This window comes from Callospermophilus lateralis, chromosome 3 (genome assembly GCF_048772815.1).
Source record: "Callospermophilus lateralis isolate mCalLat2 chromosome 3, mCalLat2.hap1, whole genome shotgun sequence".
NCBI lineage: Eukaryota > Metazoa > Chordata > Mammalia > Rodentia > Sciuridae > Callospermophilus > Callospermophilus lateralis.
In genome coordinates this window covers 134182509-134209970 of record NC_135307.1, presented here as the reverse complement: position 1 = coordinate 134209970, position 27462 = coordinate 134182509, and the positions used below count along the sequence as shown (strand labels likewise).

Sequence of the window (27462 nt, the reverse complement as noted above, 5' to 3'; positions counted from 1 at the left end):
CCCCCTGTCCAACACCCTCCTCATTAGGCAAGACTGTCACTCTGAGATAAGAGGGCCATTGTCCCTGTTAGGTTCCTCCAAGCTCTAGAGCAGTGTGCAGAAGTTTTGCCCAGGGGGAGAATATAGCCATTAAGAACAGGGTTCCAGAGCTATCATAAGAACAGATGAACAGGGCTGGGGTTGTGGCAGAGCAACTTGCCTCGTACAGGTGAGGCACTGGGTTCGATCCTTAGCACCAACTAAAAAATCAATAAATGAAATAAAATATTGTGTCCGTGTATAACTAAAAACATAAAAATAAAAAAAGAACATATGAACATTGTTCCAAAGTTATCAAGAAAACACTGTATTTGGAACACAATATGGGGAAGTTCAAGTGTAAGGGTGCTCTCAAAAGCAATGGAGATTTTATTGGGAAGTAATTAAGTTTTATTACTTCCTAAGTTTTATTCTTGACTTTACTACATATCACTTGTGTGAGTCCATTATGTTTGGGAGTTTGAGAGCTCCGTTAGAGCAATGAGCTAAACTGTAGACCAGTGTACCAGAGAGAACCAGGAAAGAGTCAGTTCAGAAAAGCCTTCTGGGATTGGAAGAAGCCTTAAAGACTGATCTTAAAGACTACGCCTGTAAAAGGGCCAAATTGAACTGAACAAGACTGAAGCAATTGATATCCCAGGACGTTATCAACCAGTAGAAAAATCAGCTGGCAATTGATGGAGGCTGACAGGATGTGATACCACAGCAGGCCAACAGCTTAACAGAGAGGTTAGGTTGGGAGGTGAAGAGAGCCCTTTGAAGACCAGTGACATTCCAAGGTGACTGTGTATATCATGCCCATGGCTGCACCCTCTGAGGGGTGGCAGGAGAATCCATGCGCTATGGAGGAATAGTCCAGTCAAGTCACCAAATGAATAAAAAAGCAAATGCAATGGCAACAAACCCCAGAGGGGGAAGTAATCAAGATCCAAAGTTGCTATCCTCTATTACCTAAAATATCCATTTTGAACACACACACAAAAAAAATCATGGCACATACAAAGAAATAGGGATGTATGATCTATACACAAGGAAAAAAAACAGGCATCAGAATGAATCTCTTTGAGAGTTCCCAGATGTCAGACTTAGGCAATTGTTGTAAATATTTTCAAAGAACTAAAGAAACTATGCTTAAAGAAGTGAAGGAAAGCAGGGTATATGAGGGTGCATATCTATAATCCCAGCAACTCGGGAGGCTGAGGGAGGAGGATCCCAAGTTTAAGGCCAGTCTTGGCAACTTAGTGAGACCCTGATTCAAAATAAAAACAAAAAAGGATTGGAAATATAGGTCTGTGGTAGACTACCCCTGGGTTCAATCCCCAGTACCACAAAAGGAAAGAAGGAAGAAAGTCAGGCACGAAGGCAATATCTCACTAAATATAGAGAATATCAGCAAAGAGATTAAAAAAAAATACTGGGGAGGGGGAACCAACCAGTGAAAATCCTGGAGTCAAAAAAGTACAATAACTAAAATGAAGAATTCTTTAGAAGACTCAGAAGAGTCAAAACAACCCTGAAAAAGAATAAAATTGAAGGATTGAGGGCTGGGGTCGTGGCTCAGATGTAGATAGCTTACCTACATGCATGAGGCACTGGGTTTGATCCTCAACTCCACATAAAAATAAAATAAAGGTATTGTGTCCACCTATAACTAAAAAATAAATGTTTTCAAAAAAGTTGAAGGATCGACACTTCCCAATTTTAAAACTTATTACAAAATTATAGTAATCCAGACAATGCATAAGGATAGACATATGGATCAGTGGAATCGAAATGAGAGTCCAGAAAGAAACCCTTGTATCTCAGGTCAACTGATTTTTGACAAGACTGCTATTCAATGGGAAGAATAGCTTTTTTCAACAAATGGTGCTGGGACAACTGAATACTCACAGGCAAAAGAATGAAGTTGGACAATTCCCTCACACCATACACAAAAATTAACTTAAAAATGGATTGTAAGGGCATAAAAGTCTTAGAAGAAAATACATAAAATTCATCTCTATGATCTTGGGTTGCTTATGCTTTTGGTGTCAGAGAATTCTTCTGACACCAAAAGCATAAGCAAGAGTAGACAAATCGGGCTTCATCCCATTTCTGTACTTCAAAGAATTTCATCGAGAATATGAAACAACAACTCACAGATTGAGATATGATATTCATATACCATATATTTGATAAGGGATGTGTATCTAGAATAATATAAAGAACTCTTATAATTCGTGTAGTAAAAAGGAAAATGATATATTCTACAGTGGAGATGGACCTTGAAAACCTGATGTTGAATGAAAGAAGATAATTATAAAGATCACACAGCATATTGTTCCATTTATATGACATGTCCAGAATAGCCAAATTTATAGTGACAGAAAGTAGTCTTAATGATTGCTGGGGTGGAAGAGGGGATATTGCAGGAAAATAGGGAGTAACTGCTAATGGGCAAGAAGATTCTTTTTAGGATAGTGAAGATGTCCTAAAATTCATTGTAGTTATGGTTGCATACTCTGAGAATATGCTATAAACCATTGAATTGTATACTTCGGGTGAATTGCATGGTATATGTATTATATCTCAATGAAGCATTAAAAATAATCATGATAAAAACAGTGACTATCACTTATAGAACACTTACTATAGAGTGAGCATTGTATTAAAATATTTCACATGCATTATTTCACTTTTCAGCATTATGAAATAGGTACTATTTTTTTCTGTGTTATCAATGAAGAAACTAAGACTCATTAAAGCCTTAGATCATTTGACTACAAAAATACAACTAAAAAATACCACAGTCTAGATTGATCAGATAGAATTCAGATGGATTCTTTGCTCCTAAAGTGCATGTTCTTCAGTTGTTTCTCATACATTAGAAGAAGATAAATCTAATTCCTTTCAATTTATTTAGTGGACATTATTAACTATTTGTGACAAGGTAGGCCTTGTGTTTCCACAAAGGATGAAGATGTGTCACAGGTGCTTAAATTCCTCTTAAGAAAAAAAATTTACCTTTTATTTGGGGGGGGGTACTGGGGATTGAATCCAGAGGTGCTTTACCCCCAAGCCACATTCCCAGACAGGGTCTCACTAAGTTGTTGAGGGCCTCGCTAAATTGCAATCCGCCTACCTCAGGCTCCTGAGTTGCTGGGATGAAAGGCATGCATCATTGTATCCAGCAAAATTTACCCTCTTAACCACTTATAAATGTGCAAGTATTAAGTATTGGTATTAAGTACCTTACATTAGTGTGCAACCACTATCACTAGTCACCTTCAGAACTTCTTCATCTTCCAAAACTGAAAATCTGTACCCATTAATCACTAGCTCCCCATTACCTCTTTCTTCTAGTACAATTCTATCTACTTTCTATCTCTGAATTTGACTATTCTGGGTACCTCACAGAAGTGGAATCATACAGTCTTTGTCCTTTAATGATTGGTTTATTTCACTTAGCATGATGTTCTCAAGGATCACCTAACAGGCTGAATAATATTCCATTACATGTATATACCACATTTTACTAATCCATTACTCCATGGATAGACATTTGGGTTGTCTCCTCCTTTTCCCAGTTGTGAATAATCCCAATGAACTTTGGTATACCACTATCTATTCAAATAAAATTTTAACTTTTTAATTGCCATTAGTGCATTGTGGATGGTGTAAGAGATGATTTTAGGGTAGCATATGGAAGAACATTTTAAAATTTAATAGTTAGGACATGATTTTAGTGTAATTAGAATAATTATAATCAACACACCAAGCCTGCAATATCACAGATATTGCTTCAGTCCACAGGGTTTCTCAATCTCAACACTATTGACAAGTGAAGCCAGGAAATTCTGTGTTGTGAGGTGCTGCACCCTTAGAATGGTTAACAGCATCCCCTGCCTACACACTGGATGCCAAGAGCACCTCTCCACTTGTGACAGCCAAAAGTGTCTCCAGACATTATTTTTTAAAAAATATTTTCAGTCACTGATGAACCTTTATTTATTTATTTTTATGTGGTGCCAAGAATAGAACCCAGTGCCTCACATATGCTAGGCAAGCACTCTACCACTGAGCCACAACCCCAGCCCTCTCCAGACATTAATAAATGTTATCTTAAGGGACAAAATTGGCCCCCATTGAGAACCAATTTAGAATGAGACTGAAGAAGGTATTCCATTTTAAAAGTGAGTCAATTTAAGGAAATTGTTAGGTAAGTCATAGAGGAGGAAGTACAAGACAGTCAAAATTATGAGCAGGGTTATGAATACCCCTGGAGTTTGGGATCCATGCTCTGCACCGTGCTAGGATATCCAAATATCAAGTGATTGAGATGAGGCCACTAGGATGAAGGCATTAACTGGCCTCTGCCATTGGTCCCTTCCACCTGTTCATCATGCCTGCTGATTTTTCACTTTGGCTCTGCTCCGGACAAACGAGCTTGTATTCTTCCAGTAAGAGTTCTCTGTTCCGGGAATGCCACCACCCCACCCAAATTTAGCCCCATGGACCTTCAAGCACCAGCTCAAGTCCTCATGAATCCAAATCAGAAGAAATTGTTCTCTCCTGTGAATAACAATTGATGACCTGGTTATACTGTATTGCTTACTTCTCATTCCTTTTTTTTTTTTTTTTAAGAGAGAGTGGGGAGAGAAAGAGAGAGTGAATTGTGAATTTTTTTTTAATATTTATTTTTAGTTTTTTGGCAGGCACAACATCTTTGTTTGTATGTGGTGCTGAGGATCGAACCCGGGCCGCACGCATGCCAGGCGAGCGCGCTACCGCTTGAGCCACATCCCCAGCCCCACTTCTCGTTCCTTTAAGCTCTCGAATCTTCAAGTATTTCCCCTTTGTCTTATACTCCCACCTATGCAAGGATGGAACTTTATTTTATGGTTTTGGTCTATCTTTCTAGTACTATATGTCTTGTTCATTAAAAATATTTATTACCTTGTTAATTTAAATGTAAGGTAAAACAATATAAGAGTCTCTAAAAGGATATAAACAGCTTTAAAACAGCTCAATAACACGAATTTATGCAGGAAAGGGTATGTGACATACTTATTTGACACACAAGTTTTATTGACTCTTTTGGAATTGATAATATGAAGAAGTCAATTTTTATTGCTGTAATTAAGGATGACATCAAGAAGAAGAATGCATGGTGACTAAGAAGTCACCTTTAACCAAGCATTTGTCTCACTCTGTATCTGATTGTAAGATTGGAACACCTTTCTACGTGTGTGTGTGTGTGTGTGTGTGTGTGTATGTGTGTGTGTGTCTCATTTTCAGTGTTGGGTCCTATGTATGTAAGCATAAGAATCACCATAAAAATTTATCATCCAAATTGGGAGGATTTTGAGGATTACCCCAGTAGGGTGCACTATTAAAATTTTGCCATAATGGTCCTTTTCATTATTTTATTATAGATAACCTCACATATAAGTTTAAGGAATCAGCCCAAACCATAGACAAGATTGTTTTCATCATTATTTTCACTGAGCAGCTGGAAGCTTTTCCCAAGTACAAAAGGAGCCAAACCCCTGAATTTCATCATAGTTTGTCCTCACAGAACTACTGCAAAACAGAATTTAAAATTTCTACATAAACTTAATCTTCATTATCAAATGAAATCTATCCAGGAGACCTGAGCACAGGGCATTCTGAACCCACTGCCTGGACTGCCCACAAGCAATACTGGATGTGACAATAGATTCCTCAGTCTGAGTCATGTTGGGCATCAGGGGAATCCAGGCAGGCCACTAGGGCTGCCGCTTTCAGCATTTTGTCAGCCTCATTCTTTTCCATTTCCTTCACCACAATTTTGTTGATGAGGTCTAAACTCAAAACCTTAACTCAGTCTTTTGAACTGTTTTTTTTTTTTTTAAATAAAGATAATACAAAGGAAAATTGCTTCTTACCAGGTAGTAGCTTTTGCTAGTTTTAAAACATCCTGCATATGTTGGGGTGGGGTGTATATAAGAACTCTCTGTCCTTTGCTCAGTTTTGCTATAAACCTAAAACATCAAAAAATAAAGTTATATATTTATAATCTCATGATCACCACTTCTGAGGGATAAAACTTAGAAATGGGTTAACACCTTAGAGAAAGGTCTTGTTTTGCAGTGCTGGGAATGGAACCCAGTGCCTTGGATGTGCTAGGCAAGTGCCCTACCACTGAGCCACATCCCCAGTCCTGTGGAAGGTTCTTAGTGTGGGTTCCTATCATAACTACATTTATTAAGAATTAACCCTATGGAAGGCATTGTTTGATGCACTTAACATCTACCTATTCATTTGCTTATTCATAGGACCCCATGAAGGTAGCATGTTTCTGTCATCTGCATTTTATAGAAGAAAGTAGAGCACTGAGAGACTGTACCTGCCCACCGCCTCAAGGTTAAGGAGGGTGGAACAAGGATATGAGCCTCAGTAGTAGAGAGATTCCAAAGCTGATGTTCTCAACAATTCCCTGAGGACAAAGAATAACTAACAAACCAAGTGAATTGCTGGTTTTGCCAGAAGAGAATAAACAGAGCATATTATCTGTCCTGGCCACGGCTCCCTGCTGTCTCCCAGGGTAATTTGAGGACTTTTTCAGGTTAGGAAATTCTGCTGAGAGTCTCCTCCCCACCCCACCCCCCATTGAATTAGTGCCAGTTCTACTTCAATAAAGTCCTGGAGCTCCAGCCAACCCAAAATGTGAGTAGGAGATCGCCTTCTCTCTTCTCTTTATAACAAGGCACTCTCATGCTTTTGGAAATTTACTTTTCAGCCATGACACAATACCTGGCTTTCTCAGGCCAAGGCTCACCAAATCTTCAATCTGATAGACTAATAAACATGAAGGCAAAAATAAGGCCATACTGTCTCTTAAATGGCTTCCCACAGAAATGTTTTGTAGAGAGCTGGGTGTAGTGATGCATGCCTGTATTCCCAGGGACTAAGGAGGCTGAGGCAGAAGGATCATAAGTTCCAGGCCAGCCTTAGCAACTTAGTGATTCCCTAAGCAACTTAGTAAGACCCTGTCTCAAAATTAAAAAAAAAAAAAAGGGCTGAGCATGTGACTCAGTGGTAGAGCACCCCTGGGTTTGATCCCCAATACAAGAAAGAAAGAAAGATGCTTTGTAGAATGAAATATTGTGATTAAACATAATATGGCAAGAGTCACAGAACAGGGGAGGAAACAGAAATCAGAAGCAAATATGAAAACAGTTATGTATAGGAAATAATAATAGATCATTCTTTAAGCCACCAGAACTGCAATGAAGACACACATGTCCATTCACTCTCCTTCCTCTGCCTGGCCTCAGTTTGTAGCTCTTGTTGAGCTTCAGGGACACAACTATGTTTTTGAATTCCTGAACTAGACATCCCTTCTAGAACTCTTGGCTGAACTTATGTTCCTGAGATGGGAGGAAAAATCCATTTGCACAATGGTGAGCCCATCTGCAATTCACTCCAAACAGCTGTTTTGTGTGGCTCTGAATCAAGCTGGAGAAATCATCCCTGATTTCAAGAACCAGAGCCTAACAGGACATCTCAGTCTTCCTTAGCAAACATAGGCAGGAACAAACCTGCATTGGGCCTGGCCAGTTACCTAACAGCTCTTTCCTGGTTCTTAGGGACAAGAACCAGGAAACTGTGGATCAGAACCAAGCATGCCCATGCACGCATACACATAGACATCTCTGGCTAGTAATAAATCTATTTTTAAATTATTTTTAAAATTTTTCATTGACAAAAATTGTATATATTTATAACACGACATTTTGATATATGTAAACATTGTGGAATGTCATCAAACTAGATAACACATGCATTGATTGCTTCACATACTTATCTGGTAACAAACCTAAAGATCTTTTCTGGAAGTCTAAATTGTTTTAACACCAAGAGTCAAGAGCTTGGAGTGGGTGGGGAGGGGTTCCTCACTAAAATTCTTTGCTACAAAAGCCTGGGTTTGTTTCCCAAGATGAAAGAGAACATAGAGGGCCAGGGATGTGGCTCAAGTGGTAGCGCACTCACCTGGCATGCATGCGGCCCGAGTTCGATCCTCAGCACCACATACAAACAAAGATGTTGTGTCCGCCAAAAACTAAAAAAAATAATTAAAAAAAAGAGAACATAGAAAAATAAATGAATGTTGAGATGAAACTTCATTTTAGGTCATATGACAATTGAATTAAAGATATAACAACAAGCCAAGCATGGTGGTACATGCCTGTACTCCCAGAGACTAAGGAGGCTGAGGCAGGAGAATCGAAAGTTCCAGGTTACCTCAGCAACTCAGTGAGACCCTAAGCAACTTGTGAGATCCTATCTCAAAATAAAAAATAAAAAGGGCTTTGAAGTGCCCCTGAGTCAATCAACAGTACAAAACAAAACAAAAATTAAAAAAAAAAAATCAATGGCAAAGGATTCTTTCTCCTCCTTAACTCTAAAGTATCATGGGTATGGGTTCTTTCAAAGGTGAACACAAAGGATCTTGGGCTCAATTCAGCCTGAAGAGACTATTTCTGTCCATACTGTTAGATGTCCACACCTTCAGAATGGGGAATGGGCTTCAGGAGTGTCTGATAAATGTATTTCCTGCAGTGATTTTTGATCCAGAACTGAGTAGTCACTGAAGGATTTTATTTGGTCACAATTCACAAAACTTGATCCAGCCTGGTTCCTTGTCACATATATCCTGAAATATACCGAAAAAAATTAGCATTGCTTCAAATACTACTTCATTTTATTGACTACATGGCTCCTCCCATTGCATCCCCTACTCCTTCTCTTTCAGCCCCACTGTGCCTTGGTAGTGTGTCCCTGTCTGCCCCACAGGAATTACATTTCAAGTCTCTCAAGTGTTCTATTCTTAGTAAAGCACATGTATTGCAAAAGCAGTTTCAGGCTCATAGAATTTTAGAACTGGGCCTACTTCCATAGACGGATGGGGTGAGTGGGTAAAGAATCAGTCCTGATGAATGCCTAGGCACTGTTAATGTTTACCAGAGTTAGTTAATCCTCTCATCAACTACTAGTGCTACCTCTAGTTGCCAAATGAGAAATCAGGGAGAAAACAAGTGACTTTGCCCAAGCCCACATCTCCAATTCTAGGTTTGACCTTAAAGGCTACATTCTTCCAGGAGGTCTCCTACTGGCAAGGGGCTGGTTAAGATCTAAAAGGATAACTGAGGTCCATCTGACCCCTCAGATTCCTGTCCCCATCCCCTTTCCCCAGAGGTCTCTGCCTCCACATCCTTTCATGTCCTTCTGGCTGGGCGACTCATTATTTTCTCTCCTCTTGCGTTATTATCCCAAATGTCGACCCCTGTGTTCTGGGCTGGCTACAGGTGCTTCAGTGGGTCTGCTTGGGCCCACCAGAACCCTGTAGCTTAGCTACCAGCCGACCTTTCTCCTCCCATCCTCAGATGACACCTGACCTTACCCAGCCTCCCAAACCAGCTTGCGGTCACAATCGCCCCCTCTCTTCACCCCACCCTAATCAACATCAAACACCACCCATCTCGTAGCTTGAGCGCCCTTTTCCAAGCCCCCTCCGGGCGGGCCTTATCCAATAGCGTCTTGGCCCAAGGGCCAAAGACGTCAAAAGTAACCAATAGTTAAAGAGCTCTCCAATAAGGACCCCCGCCTCCATTCTGAGAAGCAGCTCTACTAACCAATGGGCTGCCAATCAGGTGCAATGGACGCTTTAGGCAAGCAGAGTAACAGCTGATCTACCCAATGAATAGGCGGGCTCCTGTAGCTGGGGGCGTGGCAGAGGCGGTAGTCAGGGGCGTGGCGACAGTTGCTTGGGCGGGGCCGGTAGCGGCGGGAGCTGCACTGGCCAGGGGTTCCGGCTGCGTTTCCATGAGCGCAGCCGGCAGCGGCGGAGCTGCGGGAGCCGGACTGGGGACGAGCTGGGCCACTGTAGTCAACGTCGCGCAGGTAAAGCCTTAACCTAGCGAGCTCCGCGGAGCCAGGATCGCGCCCTGGTGCCGTCGCGCCAACATCCCGGGCCTCGCGGTTACCAGCGTGGCTCGGCCCTTAGTACCGCAGCCTACGCGCCCCGGATCCTCGGGGATCCTCGCGGTCTTGTCACCTGGCGCCTCAGGGGTCCCGCCATCTGGCATTGAGGGGGTTCCCCAGGGTCGGCTCGCCCAGTGGCGGAGACAGCCAGGACCACGGAGGGATACGCCTTCCGGAAGGTCCTTTGTCCCCTCCTGCTCGGAGAACCGAGGCTGGAGACAACTCCGACCGCGGCCTCCTGGCTGCCGTCCCATCGATGCGCACTCTTGGGGCCTGAGTCTGGAAAGGTATTTGCCGGTCCACACTTGATGAAGAAGGTCCAGGATCCAAACCTGGAAGGAAAGGATTGAGGGTCCTGTTTACAGCCGAGGATATTCGAGGGGGACTCTGCATTTGCATGATCCGGGGGCGCACCCAGTACCAATGGGTTCAAGTTCTAGAGAGGCAGTTTTTGACCCACTTGGAGGTGTACTTATGGAGCTCGGCCTCACGCGGGTCTCTGTTCTAGGCGCTTAATGGGTTTTCCCCATAAGAGAGCTGTCCAGCAGCGCTGGAGGCAGCCTGCCAGACCAGGCAACCAGCGCCTCGACCTTGGAAGTGTCCAGGCAGAGGCCGGATGACAGCCACCTGTCAGGGATGCTTAGGAAGGACTCCCAAGGGAGCATTGCATTATCCGTCTGTAAGGACTCTCTCCATCCACAGATGCACTATGGCTGACATTTAATGCCTAGATTGAGGATACTTATGGGGGACCAGTAGGTTCAAAGCGGGTGATGAATTTACCCATAATGAATTTTGAGGTTTCAGCTCTCGAGAGTTGGTATAAGCAAAGAGAATGGATTATATGAAAAGATTTACCAAAATATAAATAACCAAATGGTTTACTTCTCTACTATGAAATTCCTTAATTTGAACTATTATGGATTTAGTCTTTCTAATTCCTCTCTCTTGATTGTGCCACCTCCATATGTCAGTTTCACTTGCATTCCAGTAACCACATCCAGAGGCAGCTTCCAGAACAGGCTTAGGAGAGGACCTGAGATTGCAGGTCTAGCAGAGTTAATATGATCTGTGCCCAGAGCTTTTCATGGACCATTTGGTTATAACCATATTAAGCAGAGTCTAAAAGAGAAACCATTTATTTTGCTCCTTTATTACCTTCTGTCATTTGCCTGAATAGAGAGGACATAATCATCTGAAGGTCAGGAGGCAGAGGAACAATCTTATAAAACTTGCTGCCTGCTTGAGAATGAATTTGGTTGAATAGCCAAGCAAAAAACACACTAGTCCACATACTGCTGATTACCAGCATGAACTTGATGGAGCTCATCTAATTCGGTCTCCTCAATGTGCTGATGAGGAAACTGAGACCTGTGGCAATCACCAGGCTGGCTGGTCATCAGAGAGCCATGACTAAGGGTTGATTTATAGACCTAAGATCTAGCCAGTGCATGACTTGCATTTCATTCCTAGCCTAGTTCTTTCATTCTCTAAGTTCTAGGGGAGACCAGGGAGATTAGGAGCACAGATCTGGTGGCTGAGTGCCTGGGTTTGAATCTTAGCTTTGCCTCTTAGTAGCTGTATGACTTGGGGTAAGTTCCTTAACCTCTCTATGCCTGTTTCCTCACTTATGACACAAGAAAATAATGTTATTTAGGTTAGAAGATTGTTTTAAGAGGTGCATGATTTATATTGGATGCATTTAGAACAGTGCATGGCACACAGTAGCTTCTATAGATTTGCTAAATAGAATGTTTTGATGTCCCTTTGTACAATTTTTCTTCGTATCTACCACCCAATATTTTCTATCAGGAGCTAATTCCAACCCACCCCACCACTTATTTTTTAAACATATTCCAAATTTCATTTTATCATAGACATGTGCAGGGATTTCCAAGTACTATTGCATTTTTATCTTACGTGTTTTTCTTTCATTGACTCAGATAATTCAGTTTCTCTCTTGTAAATTACACTCTTCTTAGATGCCAAGTCTTTATTATCTTTAAAGGGGGTGGGAGGGAATCTGTCAAAGTGGCAAAGTCCCTGATGATGCCAATCTCCATGGAGTCCTTTCACGTATAGAGTCCCTCTGTTCAGCCTTCCTCTCTGACTGTCAGTATGATGCAGCTTGATTATAAATGGCTGAACATTTCTAGATTAAGATTTCATGAACCACTGTATTAAGTGCTTTTCGGAAGTTCAGAGATCGAGTGTCAAATGCATTTAAGCAAGTTCCTTAGTCATTTGAGTAGGGGGAGAGCAGTTACCCGCATGACCTGGCAGAGACAGAAGTATGAGATGGATTCTTGCTGGTAATGTAGCTTGTTCACTGGTTTATCTGCATTTTTCCTGTTCTTTTCAAGGACTTGAAATTAACCAGAGGGCAAATTCAATCTGTGGTCTTTTCCCTCTTGTTTCAGCCCCTTTTTATTTTCATTTTCTTTCCCCTCTGTGTTCTTCATGATTTTGACAAATGGGTACCCTCAGTTTACCAGCTCATTTCTTTTTAATGGAAAGATGTCTATCACCTTGGTTTTTTTAATATTTATTTTTTAGTTTTAGGAGGACACAATGTCTTTATTTTACTTTATGTGGTGCTGAGGATCAAACCCATTGCCTCTCACATGCTAGGCAAGTGCTCTGCCTACTGAGCCACAACCCCAGCCCACTGTCATCTTGTTTTTTAATTTTTTTTTCTCTTCTCTGTTTTGACCTGTTTTCTCAACTGAACCCAATACAACTACTGTCCATTGATTAGCACTTTCTTTTGCGTTATTTCTCTGGAGCTTTGGTATTCTAGCACTTGGCCATTTCATTTCTTTCTATCTTGCTCTTTCCTCAGCACATTGTAGTGGAAGGGCTTCTTGTTCACCATATTCCTTGCTTCATTCACTAATACCTTTTTCTTATTGATCTCTGGCAGGCCCACATACCCTACAGTGGGTTCCCACCACCCTTGCCAGAGATGTTTCCTGCCCAGAGTACAGCACAGCACAATTTCCTATGGAACACAGGAAGAGTCTGTCTTAGTTTTTGGCCTAAAATCCTACTGTGTGAAAAGCCCTGGCAAGAGAGACACTTCCAATATAATGGAATTCCTTGTGGCAGAATTTCTGCTTACAATATTCTGATTTTATTGGATAGTGGATTTTGATCCTTCCTTGATGAGTTTAAAGATGTAGATGACATGGGACATGAGGTGTTCTAGCATTCCTGTTTCATGTTGGGCTGAGCTGTCCCCAGGAACAGAGCACTGGAAGTACAGTCTCTTGATGTGGTTTGTTGTTAGAATTTTACAGCAGCTTTTCATGGTCCAGCATTTTTTGATCAGTGCATGATTAAGGTCATTTTTAACCTCTGTGCTTCCATTTTGTTGTTGTTGTCGTTGTTTGTTTTCTGGTGGTGCTAGGGATCCAACCTAAGGCCTCATGCATGCTGGACAAGCACTCTACCACTGAGCCACATTCTAAGCCCCCATTTCTATATTAATAGTCTGTAGATGCTGACATTATTTCCTTTAAGGATCATTTGTGCATCTGCGCATGTGAGCTTTTGTTGTCTTGGTTCCAGGGCATTGTGTTTGGGGATTAAATCTTTTCTGTTTATAAAATGGCTGATGTGGACAGATGAGGAGCCCTGCTGTTACACTCGGACCCATTCTCTGTTCTTTTGAGTAGTTAAGTAGTTAGAACATGGATGGCCTTGGGTTTGCCAGGTTTCTGATTTTCTTTTGTTTTCAAGTGGCAGTTCATTAAGTTCAACAAGTTGAGCATCTGCTGTGTTCCAGGAACACAATTAACCAGATTAACAGCAGTATTTGCTTTGTTGCAAAAAGACTATTTTGTTCTTAAATTGATTTTACTTTAAATTTAAAACTATTTTTAATGTTTTTAATTCAAAATAGGTATGTGAGGAAAGAAAATATTTGAAAGGCACAAAAAGTTGTATAGTAAATATGTCTCTGTCCACTCTGATCCCTGCCATCTGGTTTCACTCTTCAGAGGCAACCGATGTTACTAATTTCTTCATCCTCCAGAGGTAGTCCATACACATCTAATATATTTTATATATCTAGTGCAAGTTCACCGTGAATGTTCTGCGTACCCCATCCTTTTTAGGCAAGTGGTGGTGCACTATATGCATACGATTTAGATCCCTGCTTTTATTCACTCAATATTTCTTGGCTGTATGAAAAGAGCTTCCACATCGCTTTTTTTTTTTTTTTTTTTTTTTATGAAGGCTGTTTATTTGCGATATCTTGTTTTCTGCTTCTGAGGATGTTGAGAACCAGTCTTATTTTGGCTGCAGCTTCATATGGAAATTTTAAAATATTTTGTGGTGAGTTGGGGACAAATATTTTTCTTCTCTATCTTCCATAGCCCTAAACCTGAGAAGAGGCTGAATGAGGTAGAAGGTTTCTCTGCAGTGTTACCCTGTGAAGGGAGAGCAGGGGCATTGGAGAATGAGCAATGCATTAGACCTTGAGCCCTTCATCTTGATCTCTGGGCAGAATGTACTGGAATTGCCAGGGAAAGTTTGCTGTTTTTCTCTCTGGTCTCCAGAGAAGTCTCTTGACTTCCCTAATGCACATGTCCAGCATCTCTCTTGTGTCTGACCCTTTATCCTGCACTGCAGCATCCACAATGTTTGTCCTCACCTTTGAGTATCAGAGAGGAACCTTGCCCTTCATCTCCGGACTTCCTGTTTGGGGAGTGTTATTAAGTACCCAGTTAAATTACCAGCTGTTGCACCTGTTCCTCTGTGAAGCATCTTTCCTAAACCTGTATCTGATTTTTGTTGCCATCCTTGGAGATATTTCCAAAGATCTCCAAATCCCTTGATCACTGCCAAGGTCTTACCCAAACCAGCCTTGCTAGCAAAAGCTTTCACTGGTACTGATTCTACAAGAGAGTTTTCAGGTACTTCATATTTGAATTTTCTATAGTTATGTTTGTTTTAAATAACCACGCTGATTTAAATATGGTTTTCTGTGGTTCCCAGATTTTGCCTGTGGGTGTTCATTTTCTCTTTTCTTTGAAAGTGCCTTAACCTTCATCCTGCTTTTATTTACCTCCAAGTCTGATTTAGAGTCACCTTGAAATTGAATGGTCAAGATGTTAGTCAGCCAGTTAATCTAGAGGCTTTATTTCTTGGTCTTTGCTCATTGTTGGTGACCACAACACACTGTGTTGTGTAGTGTGAGGAGAGGGAGGTAGTGTTATCAGTTAAGTATTTTCTAATCTTGCCTGGATAAAAGAGATAGATAAAAGCTTTAAAAAGTTGCTCCATCTATGCACTTTATTTTTAATATTTCTTTTTTAGTTTCAGTTGAACACAGTACCTTTATTTTATTTATTTTTATGTGGTGCTGAAGATCCAACCCAGGACCTCACATGTGCTAGGTGAGCGCTCTACTGCTGAGCCACAACCCCAGCCCTCTATGTATTTTTTTTTTTTTTTAACGTATTTCCATTTACTTTAGTCACAGGCAGTGAAGAACAAAAATCAGGAAGTTCAACAGAGGATTGCTAAAATTTTAATTTTTTTTCCAAATACAGCAATACAAAGGCCCTAACTGGGCACATGGTACATGTGTGTAATCCTAGCAACTCAGGAGATTGAGAGAGGAGGATCACAAATTGAAGGCCAGACTCAGCAACTTAGTGAGGCCTTGTCTCAAAATAAAAAAATAAAAAAGGGCTGGGGATGTAGCTCAGTTATGAAGTACCCCTGGGTTAAATCCCCAGTAACCACCCCCACACCCCTGCCAAAAAATGTCCTGAGGTCAATATCTTAGGATAAAGAGCACAAATAGCTTGATAAAAAGATTGAGTTAATGGTCATTAAACTGTGACATTTGGAAAGGCCTGAAGTAGAAGATTCTATTGTAGGAGCAGTTCTAATTTCTCAGTTTCCTTAATGCCTGCTAGTGTCTTGTTAGGAAGTCAGCCCACTCATTGAATCCAGCTAACCCACCAGCAGCATCACAGGGTAGGGTTTTATGTCTCGAACTCTGGGTGGTGCAGACCCTACAATGTTGATATGCAGTTATAGCATGTTGTATTTATACGAGCTAACATTAGGAATTGTCCTGATTGTTCATGTGTATAGTGTCATGTTGTAGTTCTTAAGGAGGAGGCTGAGGAGGGACCTCAGAGACTCCCTGGATTTAAGTAAGGCCCTTCGGCCATGTTTACATGTTGGTTCTTTTGAAGTGAGCTTAAACCAATTAAACTCATGATTTAGCATGTCAGGTGATGGCTCAAATTCTTTCTTAGATTAAGAGTGATTTCTCATTCAGGTCCCTGGCATGATGCTGTCTTCCTGTAGCACACTCACCTTATGCTAAGAATTTCCAAACCGGGTCCAGGATATGGTGTTTTTTGTTTTGTTTTGTTTTGGTACCAGGGATTGAACCCAGCAGTGCTTAACCACTGAGCCACATCCCCAGGGCCTTCTGCATGTGAGGCAAGCACTCTACCAACTGAGCTATACCCAGCCCATTTTTATTTTTGAGACAGAGTCAAACTAAGTTGCTGAGGCTGGTCTCAAACTTTCCAATACTCCTGCCTCAGCCTCCCAAGTCACTGGGATTACAGGCTTGTGCCACGCACCTGGCTCCAGGAAGTGTTCTTGAGGTTCCTAGAGTTCCCATTAAGTGAAGAACACTTGGGTTTTTTGGGTTTCATGTTAATGATAGTTGAACATATTTTCAAGGCCTATCCTAGAAAATTAGAATATCTAATTATATCAGTCCATCCTCATAGCCTCAGTGCCCCCCGATTGTAAATGAATTTCTGATGAGTTTGAGCCGGTTAGCCTCAGTATAGAGAAAAATACAGAGATGGGTTTAGTAAAGAAAAGAGGCAGTAGCATCCAGTGAAGCCAAATGATAGCTCTCAGCACTGTGGGGATGAAGGCCATGGCTGCTGACCCAGCTAAGAAAGGTAGCATGAGAATAGTCATCACACCTGTATCAGGTGTAGTGTAGACTCTCATAGGACCTGCCCAGGAGCAGGTGGGACCACACTGACTCTGATGATGCTGACAGGCATTTCAGACCTGAAAAATGGCGTCAGTCTTTTTGAGTTAATATATTTCATCTGAATTTTACTGCTTGGGTCATTTTAGTTGTTTATTTGTGAATGTGCTTTGGTCTCCTTACTTATAAATGTGCTAAAAGAAGTTTTAGTTTCAGGCTCATACAGTTTAAGAAATAATGTGATAAATAATAATTGGATGAAAATAATTCAATTTAAATCTAAGAATCAAATACAATGTAATTTAATCATGCAGTTTTGACAAGGTTAGTTTTCCCCCTTAGCAGGGGCCATTTGATACCTAAATTTGAAAGACCCCAGTGCAGGAATCTAAGCTCTGTGAGGTTTCCAGTCTTATTTGCATCATGTATGGTTCCTTTCTATGTGTTGAACAGTGTGGAAATATGAGTTGAATTGAAATGAAGAGTTAGTTGACATCATTTGGTTTTTGTCTTAGTGAGATCTTGTTTGCTCAGATCTTGAAAGTGGTAAAGTGATTTGGAGAACTTGTATAGGTTTGGGGAAGATGCTTTACGAGAGAACAGGTGCTAGTTATCACTCCTATGTATACATGCAAGCAGCGTTTATTGTTCATACCAATGAAAGGGAACCCTCCCCAAAGTAATTTCTTCAGTTCTTTTCAGTTATTTATTTTTGAAGTGAATAGTAAAGTTCTCTTATTGATATTTGTATGACCTAAACAGTTATTAAGAATGATAGTAGTTGATAGTTGCCCAAACTTATTTGCCACAAGTGACTCATAGCTCAGGGACTATGGTGGCTTGACTGCAGCCAAACATTCGGAGCTCGGAACTCAGTGGCTACCAAGTCTATTTATCCTATTGTTAAATAATCATCTATTCATTTATTAGCTTTTTATTATGAGAATTTTTTTTGGGGGGGTGGGTTCCAGGAATTGAACCTAGGGACACTTAACCACTGAGCCAAATCCCTCCCCACTGTTTTTTGGTTTTTGTTTTTGAAATAGAGGGTTGCTAAGTTGCTTAAGGCCTCCTTACATTGTTGATGCTGGCTTTGAACTTGTGATCCTCCTTCCTCAGCATCCTGAGCCTCTGAGATTACAGGCATGCATCACGCACCTGGCTTATTGTAAGAATTTTAAAGTCGTACAGAAAAAGACTGAATTAAACAGTGAGCCCCCGTGTTCCCTTTACCCATCACCAGCTTTAACTATAGTCAATTCACGACTAGATGAGTTTCTTCTATTCTCTTAGCCACATCCCTCAACCCATATTTATTTTACAGTCGATCCCAAACATCATATAGTTTCATGTATAAATATTTCCATGAAATCTCCTAAAGATTATGACTCCTTTATGAAACATTTGTTATTACATTTTAAAAAATTAACAATAATTCCTTTAACATCCAGTATTTAAATCACTGTTCAAATTTCCAGTTGTCTAAAAATGTTGCTTATCTTCATAAGTTTAATTTTTTTGAATCAGATTCAGATAAGAATTACACCCTGTATATAATTGGATCCACTTATTTATGTCTCTTTTTAAACTACAGGTCCCCTTCCTTTGCTTTTCTCCCCCTGCCACCAGTAATTTTTTGGAAAAACCGAGTATTTTGTCCTGTAGAGAGACTTATTTACTTTTGAACAGGTAGAACATTCACATGACATAAAATTCAACAGATACATCATGGTAAGGAGGGCAAAACCTTTCTCCCCAGAAGCAATCAACATCACTAGTACCTTATATATATTTTTTGATTGGGGGGGATATTTCATGCATAGCCCGGCAAATGTATGTTTGCATCATATCCTTTTTCTTTCTTTTTTTATATAACTAGTAGCATATTGTACATGTTATTCTGCTCCCTCTTTTAGTTGAGGAAACCACAATATTCCTAGTATGATGTGATTGCTCTGGAGTCCTCAGAGCTGGGCAGTGCTCATTATTTTCATTTGTTCAGCAAAGATTTATAGAGCCCTTTCTCTGCTGGATATGCTGGGCCTCTGCTCTCAAGGTCTTCCCTGGGGCCTAGATACCTTGTACCTACCATTGGCCACACTAGGAGGCTTTCCCTGAATACACACTAAGCTCCCTGTGTGGCCAGCACTGTTTTCACACTGTAGACTTTAGCTTCTCAGATTCCAAATTCCCTGGCTGCAGTTCCTTCCTCTTTTCTAATCATGTAAATAAAGTGCTCACTCATTCTTGTCAATGACATAGAAAAACGTATCCTTCTAAATAGTGAGATGATGGAACATGCCCAGTAGATTATAGCCAGGGATGTTTTTTTTCCAATTTAGAAAATAGTCCCTTTCCCTCGGTCTATAATGAATATCATCCATCAGTGATTATTATTGACTTTACATGGCAAACTAGATGTTACACAGAAATTGCAGGAGACATCTTGATTCTGTCACCAGGGAGCTTCTAAGAGGAGTATAAATTTTTTTATATCTCTCTGGTGGGAAGAGGCCTGACAGAGCTTCTGGTGAGAGGGCTGAGTGGTGGGATCCATCCAGCTCTCCAAAAGCCCTCTCATGGATAGGTACCTTCCCCTCTATATTTGAAGAGATTTATTTAGGCTCTGGCACAGAGAGTGCCTCTAGCCTCAGTTTCCTTGTTTACATTCATAATAAGTCACAAGGCTGTTGTGAGCACCAAATGAGGTAATGTCTGAGGATATACTTTGTTGAGTAGTAAATTATGTACTTGGTCTCCACTGTCAACACAAATTCATTTTGTGACATGTCTGAGGAGTAAGTGAGGTAGTGCTTTAAAATCCAAACACTTGATAAATTGTAGAACTACATAAATAGGACATTTTAGTGTCTTCTAGTTCTGCCCTTTACTTAAAGATTTGGCAAGTTAAAGATAATGATGTCAGAGCCAGAGAGCAATACTGGACCCCGGGGAAGTCATTGATCCCTGAACTTGGGGTGCTGAAAGCAGCTGATGGTCTGCAATGGGGCAAGGGATATGTGCATGCATGGTCCAACTGTTGTCTGTAGAAGATGGTTAAGTTGGGGCTGGTAGTGTCTACTCAGAGGCAGGATAGAGACCAGACTATCCAGATATCTGGCTCTGGACTGGGATCCTCCATCCTTGGTGGCTGGAGCAAGCCCCTCTACCTTCCTTGGCAAGCACTGCCACTGCCAGATTCACATCGTGTTTGTGTTTTTAATTTTTATTGTAATAGCAGGATGCTCTGGTGTAGGGTACTTGACCTACTCTATCTCATTTGTGCCTCACAATGACTCTTCAAGGAAGGTTTTATTATCCCCACTTAATGGGTAAAAGGAAAGAGAGGTGCCACGGTTAAGGAACTTGCCCAGTCACATAACTAGTAGGTAGTATAGCTGCAATGTGGGTCAGATTGTGTGACCCTGCCAGGAGCCTCTCCACCTTGCCATCAGGGCACACCAGAGGAAACCTCTCAATAAAGCATGAGTCTTTGTGACACCAGTTGACCTCTTTCCACAAATTTGACAAAATTTGAATACCACAGACATTTGACAAAAGATTTTTCTATTTTCCTTGGATGCTAAAAAGGAACCCTATTTTTTATAATTCATAGTGTCTTGGTCTAGGTTTACTTAGGATTAATGCTATTCAAATTTATAATTTATGGACCAAATAAAATCATGTCAGTTGGGAAATACCCTAGGCAATTTTGTTAGATGTTTGGACTGATTAGCCAAAATCATGGGTCTTCTAATGGTATTTAATATTTATCTGAATGCCAATAACCAACGGATAGGTTTCTGTCTCTCTTCTCTTTTGGGACCTTTCCTTCCTGTTGCTTTCTTTCTTTTCTTTTTTTTTTTCCCTTTCTTTGTGAGACAGCAGTTTCTGAAGTAGATTTATAACTTTCAGCCTGATAGGATTCCTTAGACAAAAGGAAAGGGGTGGAAGCAATATGGCTTTGGACGATAGCTCTTCTGAATGATAGAAAATGGAAAATTTTCATTTTGGATAGAAAGTTATGTGCCTGAACTTCAAGATCGTTCTTTAAAATCTCCAAAGACCGCTGGACAGTGGGTCACATTCTGCTGTTCTGTCAGTGCACACTGGTGTGGCAGTTAACTCATAGAGGCCTGAACCTTGTAGCCTAATGGAATAGTCTGGTAAGGAAGTTCTGTTTCAGGAATCCTGATGGTGATGCTTCAGGCTCATGCCTTCTGCACAAACTCATTTGACCATTAAATATTTACAGATGTCCATCAGGTACTCAACCTCTCCAGATTTCAATTTATGTAGAATTTAAACATGGAGATTGAATTAGCAGGGCATCAATGAGAATTCCCAGTAGAGATTAAAGAGAGGAATCATCATTTTTAGGTAGAGATGAGACTGGCAAATTTTTAAATAGAGTATATAAAAAATGTGAAGATGGGCAAGTATGATTTTAGAGAAAATGGGCCCCCAATGAAAGTTCCTGTGTAGTTCAGTAGGTTACAAAAACACTTGAATGCCATCAAGAGCTTGTGGTGTTGCTCCCAGTGGTCAGTGACAGTGCTTGTCTGCAGAGTCATGAGTCCGGTTACATGTACCCAAGTAAATGCTTCTCACACCGACAGGCTCTCACGTCAGCCCCTCACATGTACAACATTGCAGCACAACCCAGAGCACATGCCATAGCAGTAGATGTGTGGCACCATCTTGGAATTCCCCTTGTAAGCAAAGCACTGACGCTTCAATTCACAATGATTCATTGTCTCTGCTCCCAAACCCATCCCTCTTGCCCAGTCTGCCTGCATCCTGAATGCCCAGCAGTCTCCTGCCTTGGCTCAGCTGTGAGCCTTGCTTGATGTCTATACCCTCCTCTCCTTCTCACCTCTTCTGTCCCATCTTTTCCTGTGGAACTGTGATCCACCTCTTTGTTTCTGCCTCCTTTGTTTGAATTTCTCTAGTATTTGTAGTTGGTTCTTCAGGATTTAGTTTTCTTTTTTTTTTTTTTCCTTTCTTTTTTTTTCTTTGGTACCGGGGATTGAACCCAGGGGCCCTCAACCACTGAGACACATCCCCAGCTCTTTTTTGTATTTTATTTAGAGACAGGGTCTCACTGAGTTGCTTACGGCCTCACTAAGTTACTGAGGTTGACTTTGAACTTATGATCCTTCTGCCTCAGCCTCCTGAGCCACTGGGATTACAGGTGTGTGCCACCCTATGTTGTGGAGACCATGTATTATACTTTTATAGCCCACACCAAAGTTAGAATGCAGGGAGTGCCTTTGAACCTGTAGGGAGCAAGGTAGAATGTCAGAGGGGAAGGGTGTAGTTTGTTAAACATCTCCCTCAGTGGTGTTGACACTTTTCTGCTGGATTTGTCCTTTTCACTTGCAAACTACTGTTTTCTTGGTGCTGCCAATTTATGCAGGTGAGTTAATTTTTGGTTACTGGCACCATTTTGTATTCCAGTTGTAAAGAAGCATTTGCCCTGTTCTGATGAAACCATCTTCCTCGATGGCCACTCGATCACCTCCCAATGAGGCAACAATATGTGTGCACTGGGAAAGTCCAGAGAGGAAGCTCCCAGGATGGGACAGGAGCAGAGTGGCTGAGCATCTGCTTTCTGTGGTGTGCCCGCTCTGGGTAGCATCTTTCTTCCTGGAGGCAGAGCAGGACTGGGCTTGGAGCACAGCCTGCCTATTATAGTCGAAGTTTGGAAAAAAACCAAAGGACAAAGGCTGCTGGTAGGCTAGGGTGGCAGTGGGACTTGCCCTCAGGCTTTAAAGAAGGCTGGACATTTGTTTCCTGAGTGGGAGGCAGGAGGGAGTAAGGCCCAGAACAACAGTGGAGTGTTTGTATTGGACGGGTGGAGAGACGGGAAGGCTTAAGGGTGTGGATTTCTGTCTCTTTACTTGCTTCTTTAAATGGAAAAGCAACCCATTTAGTGCAAACCCTAAAATATATCAACCTGAAGAGCTTCCTCTTGAATTTTTATTTTTCTAGAGTGTTCAGTATCCTCAGTGCAGGGAGCTAATGAAGCCAAGCTCCAGACTGCCTGGAGACCAATTCCCATCCTCCTCATGTATTCAAATTCTCTAGCAGTTGCTTTAAAACTAACATTTTTTTCTAATCTTAAAATATTTACTAAGGCAGCTTTCCTCTGAAGAGTTCAAAACATTTTACAAACCAAAACATTTTTTAACCCACAGAATTTCACCAACTTTCCATCAGTAATCTATAATGGAACTTCCCTTCTTCCATTTTTTAGAAGAAAACATGAAATTTCATAAAGTTTAGATGAGTCCCAAGATAACTTGGCAGAACCAGGATTCAAACCTAGGTCCTCTCTTTCTAAAGCTTATGTTTTCCAGTTATACCCCGTGGGGTCTTAGGCTAAGCCTCAAAATCCCCAAAGAGGACAGGTAACCCTCCCAGAGCTACGTAGCACAGTGTGCTCAAGGAGAGAATAATTCTAGATGTCATTGGAAGCAAGTAATGCAGATACATAAGTGGGATCCCCTCCTTCCTCTGACCTCCAGAATCTAGCACTTCTGGGTCCTTCTACTTGGTGTGACCTAAAATTGGAGTTGAGACTCTTTCAGCTCTCAGCATCAGTAGGAGTGATAGCAGAGGCTAGATAAGGACTCCCTGAAGGCCTAGCGTTAGTGCCGGCTTGATGAGCATCAGATGGATGGCTCTCCTACCCTTTTCTTCATTTTTAGCCCAAAGACCTGAGCACAAATCAATCCTCTACATTTATCTGCCTTTTCTGGTAAGCATTTGTTTTCTAAGACTTGGTCACAGTGGAATCCATGTGACCTCCAAGCCTGCAGCTCTAAACTGGCAGGAGATCCTGTTTCTACTCAAAGCATCCGAGGTATTTATAAAACAGAAATAAGTAAAGCATGCCTGAAATGCCGTGCACACTGTGTACTCTTGCCCCTAGAACATCCCCTCAGTCTTGGAAGGACAAGGAGACTAGACTTTCCCTATTGTCTAGCTTTGTGTTGAAGGCCCTGGTGGTCCATCCCTGAGGGGAGCTATTGCTCTCACAACTGGCAGAATTTACCAGACAGCCACTGAGCTGGGAGAGGGAAGAGAGGGAGGTGAGAGAGTGAGCTCAGGCCTGCCAGGCCTGGGGGAGTGGACAGAATAGGTCTCTCCCTTGCTGAGGTGAAGGCCATGGTTTGGTGAATGATCATCTGCATTATAATGGGCTGCGTGTGTGCATGTGTCCATTAGAGGCCTAAAAGCATTTGTGTTAGCCAAATTCTGTGGTGCTCTGGCACTGGGGGCCTGGGAAACCAGAATGCTCAGGAATGGGAACTGCTAATTTTTATTTTCCCATTAACTGTAGTTATTAAAATCTGAGGGAAACTTTCTTTGCCTGCCTTACTGAGGTCCTGGAAGTGAGTGGTCCTTCAGTCAAGTGCTGTGCCAGGCACTGAGACCTGCCCTCCTACCCATTCCCTGTTTCCTCTTTCTGGAAGCTCCTTTGCAGACACAGAAGACCCCAGGATCTGGGCTGTTCCTTGGACATGTCCTGGAGAGGTTTCTTTTGTGCAATAAGTCTGGAGATGAGCTTCTCTTTGGTTGTATTCAGGTCTTTTAAAATTCCAGTAAACTAGATTCTTGAGTTCACTGGGTTCTGTTAACCTGAGATTTTGCTTCTGATGTTGCAGAATTCAATTATATATAGGTTTTTTTGTTTTTGTTTTTGTTTTTAACAATGTTTAGAGCTGTTGAATTTCTCTGTTAAGGTGTGTGTCCTCTTAAAAAAAATCTAGACTCTCAGAGGATATACCTGCTTATGTTCTTTTTTGTTTCTTTGTTTTTTCTTAGGGTGGATTGGTTTCTCAGGGACAGAGAACCAGTTCTGCTTGAGATTTCCTAAGCACCTTCCTTGTTCATTTTTAGAAGATAACTACTCTTTCCTGAGGTTTCTTTGGGAGTGGGAGAGACCCGCTTCGCTGCTGTACTTTAGTAAGGGCATGTAAAGTGCTCAATTAAATGTGCATGTCGAACTGGTGACTCAGGCTTCAGATATTTTTAGTTTAGTGAGTTTCTTTTGTGAAAACTCCTAGGTTAGTAGCCATTCCTGACATTTCAATATGAAGTTCGCATTTTCTTGCTTTGGTTAACTTTTCTTTCACTAGGAACTTGTAGGCCATTTTCTGAAATGTCAGCAGGTTGATTATGTGTGACCTTATGACTTTGTGGAAGAACATGGTTAAGTAAAGCTGTTATCACCTGAGTGAGTTTACACAAAAAGGCAATTTTAAGGTCGTAATATTGAACGAACCATAGAGCAACATTAACATAGGTGTATTTAATTGTCAGTTCCTCTGCTTCTCTGTTACCAAATTGTATTAACTTTGGACAATCCCTTCCCCTCATAGCACCTGATTTGTAAGAGAAGTGGGATGAGATGGGAGGGGGGCACTTCTCCATTCTGTTGCTTTCAGTCTCCTATGTCAGGGCACAGGAACAGCTCCTACCTCCTAGGTGATCTTAGGAGATGGCCGTGTTGAAGGAAAGCAGCTGGGTATTCACTGCCTACTGCTCAAAAATTAATGTGTCAGCTGGGTGCGATGGTGCACGCCTATAATCCCAGCTACTCTAGAGGCTGAGGCAGGAGGATTGCAGTTTAGTGAGACCCTGTCTCAAACTAAAAAATAAAAAGGACTGGGGATGTAGCTCAATGGTAAAGCACTTGCCTAGCGTGCATGAGACTCTGGGTTTGATCCCCAGCTCTGCAAAAATAAGTAAACAAATGTCTCTTGACATTTCTTGAAAATAGCGTTGGCCTTATGTTGTCAGAATTTTTCTACCATTTGGAGTTGGTGGTGGTGGAAGGGAGGATCTTTCAAAACCCAGAGTACTGAGCACTCTGAACACTCTTACCCACAGAACTCTGTGGACGACATACAGGCCTAGACCAACATAGATGTTTTAAGAGGTGGTTCTGTGAGCTGCTGGCTCTAGTGCTCACCTCCCCAGTGACATTAAACTTCACTGGAAGTGGGAACAGGGCCCAGGTCATCAGTAGGTGCAGAGCTCTCAGTAGAGGAAGCCGTATCTCCAAACTGGCAATCCCTTTGAGGCTCTCTAATGCCACGGCAGTGAGTGACTTCAAGGGCGCAAAGACATGTCTTGGGAGGGGTGCTGGGCTTTCTCTAGAATTCTTCTGTTCTTTTGCCTACCTCCTGTGGCATGGCTTTTGTTTTTCCATGACAGCTCTGTCTTCTTTAGTTAAATTGCAGATAAAAGGGAGAAGCTGGCCCTTTTCCTGTCTGTTTTTTCCTCAGAGGTATCCTGTTGCCTACATTAGTGTTGAGGCATTTTTGGCCACCAAAAAGGATAATGTGGGATGGAAGCAGATCATGTTTTTATGCCAGTGTTGGGGTCTTCCTTCATCCTCCTCACCCTCGCAGGGCAGTTTTGAGGAATGAAGCTAGCCAAAGCTCTAGTGCTGACCTAGGGGTTTATGTGAAGGTCTGGAGAAGGGCAGCCAGGCCAGGTAAGAGGGGATTTACCTGCAGGAGGAGATGAAGGTGAGGGGCATCCTTTTCATGGGAAGGAGAGAGAAGGGGTGTGTGTGTTGGGAGGAGGGCGTCCATTTGGGCATTTCAAGAACCCCTTTTAGCAGAGAAAGAGGAATAGCATATCTTGAAACTATTAGGAGACTTAAGGATCACCATTTATTATCCAGTGATTTTTTTTTTTTTTTTTTTGCAGTACTGGGGCTGGAACCCAGGGCCTTGGACATGCTAGTCAGGAAAGCTACGTTGCCAGTCCTTTTTATTTTTATTTTGAGATAAGGTCTCTCTAAATTGCCTAGGTGGGCCTCAAACTTGCCATTCTCCTGCCTCAGCCTCCAGAGTAGTTGGGATTACAGGCTTGAGACACCATGCCTGGCTTTTCCGGTGATTTATTAGATCTGACATGGCTCCTCTTCAGAAGAATCAAGAAGAGTATGTCTTGGGATTAATTTTAAACTTTGTGGAGGAAGTCAGAGAAGTCAGTCAGCTAGACTTTTGTTCTGGACAGGAAAGCGTATCTTTTATTGTAATTTCTGTCAGATGAGATAGTTTACTGAGCAAAATGGAGGAGAATTCAGTATTGGTGATGGTAATAGCTAATATTTTGAGGCACTTATTGAATTAATATGATAGAATTATTGGCATAAAGAACATAGCCTAAAATATATAATTGTTCAATTTATTTGAAGACAGAGCAGAGGCCCTGAGGGTTGTTCATTCTTATGAATTTTATTTTATATGGTCTAAAAGAAGTAGACTTCAAATCATGGGCTGTGTTCTGTTACAAAGTACAGAAATAATTTTTGCCTCTTTAGCTGAGGACTGTAGTTCTGTCCCCAGAATCTCAGGCATTTTGAACTGAAAGAGAATCTCTGGCATTGTCTATTTCCAAATCCAGCCTTC

General features: G+C 41.5%; 1 protein-coding gene across 1 annotated transcript in view; it reads left to right on the top strand.

Moving 5' to 3' along the window:
* The first annotated feature begins 9841 nt into the window (after positions 1-9841).
* Abhd2 (abhydrolase domain containing 2, acylglycerol lipase) overlaps positions 9842-27462 on the top strand; it is a 102011-nt gene continuing 84390 nt past the window's right edge. The window contains exon 1 of the mRNA XM_076851374.2: positions 9842-9963. The gene's annotated coding sequence lies outside the window, so the exon portion shown is untranslated. The remainder of the gene's footprint in view (positions 9964-27462) is intronic.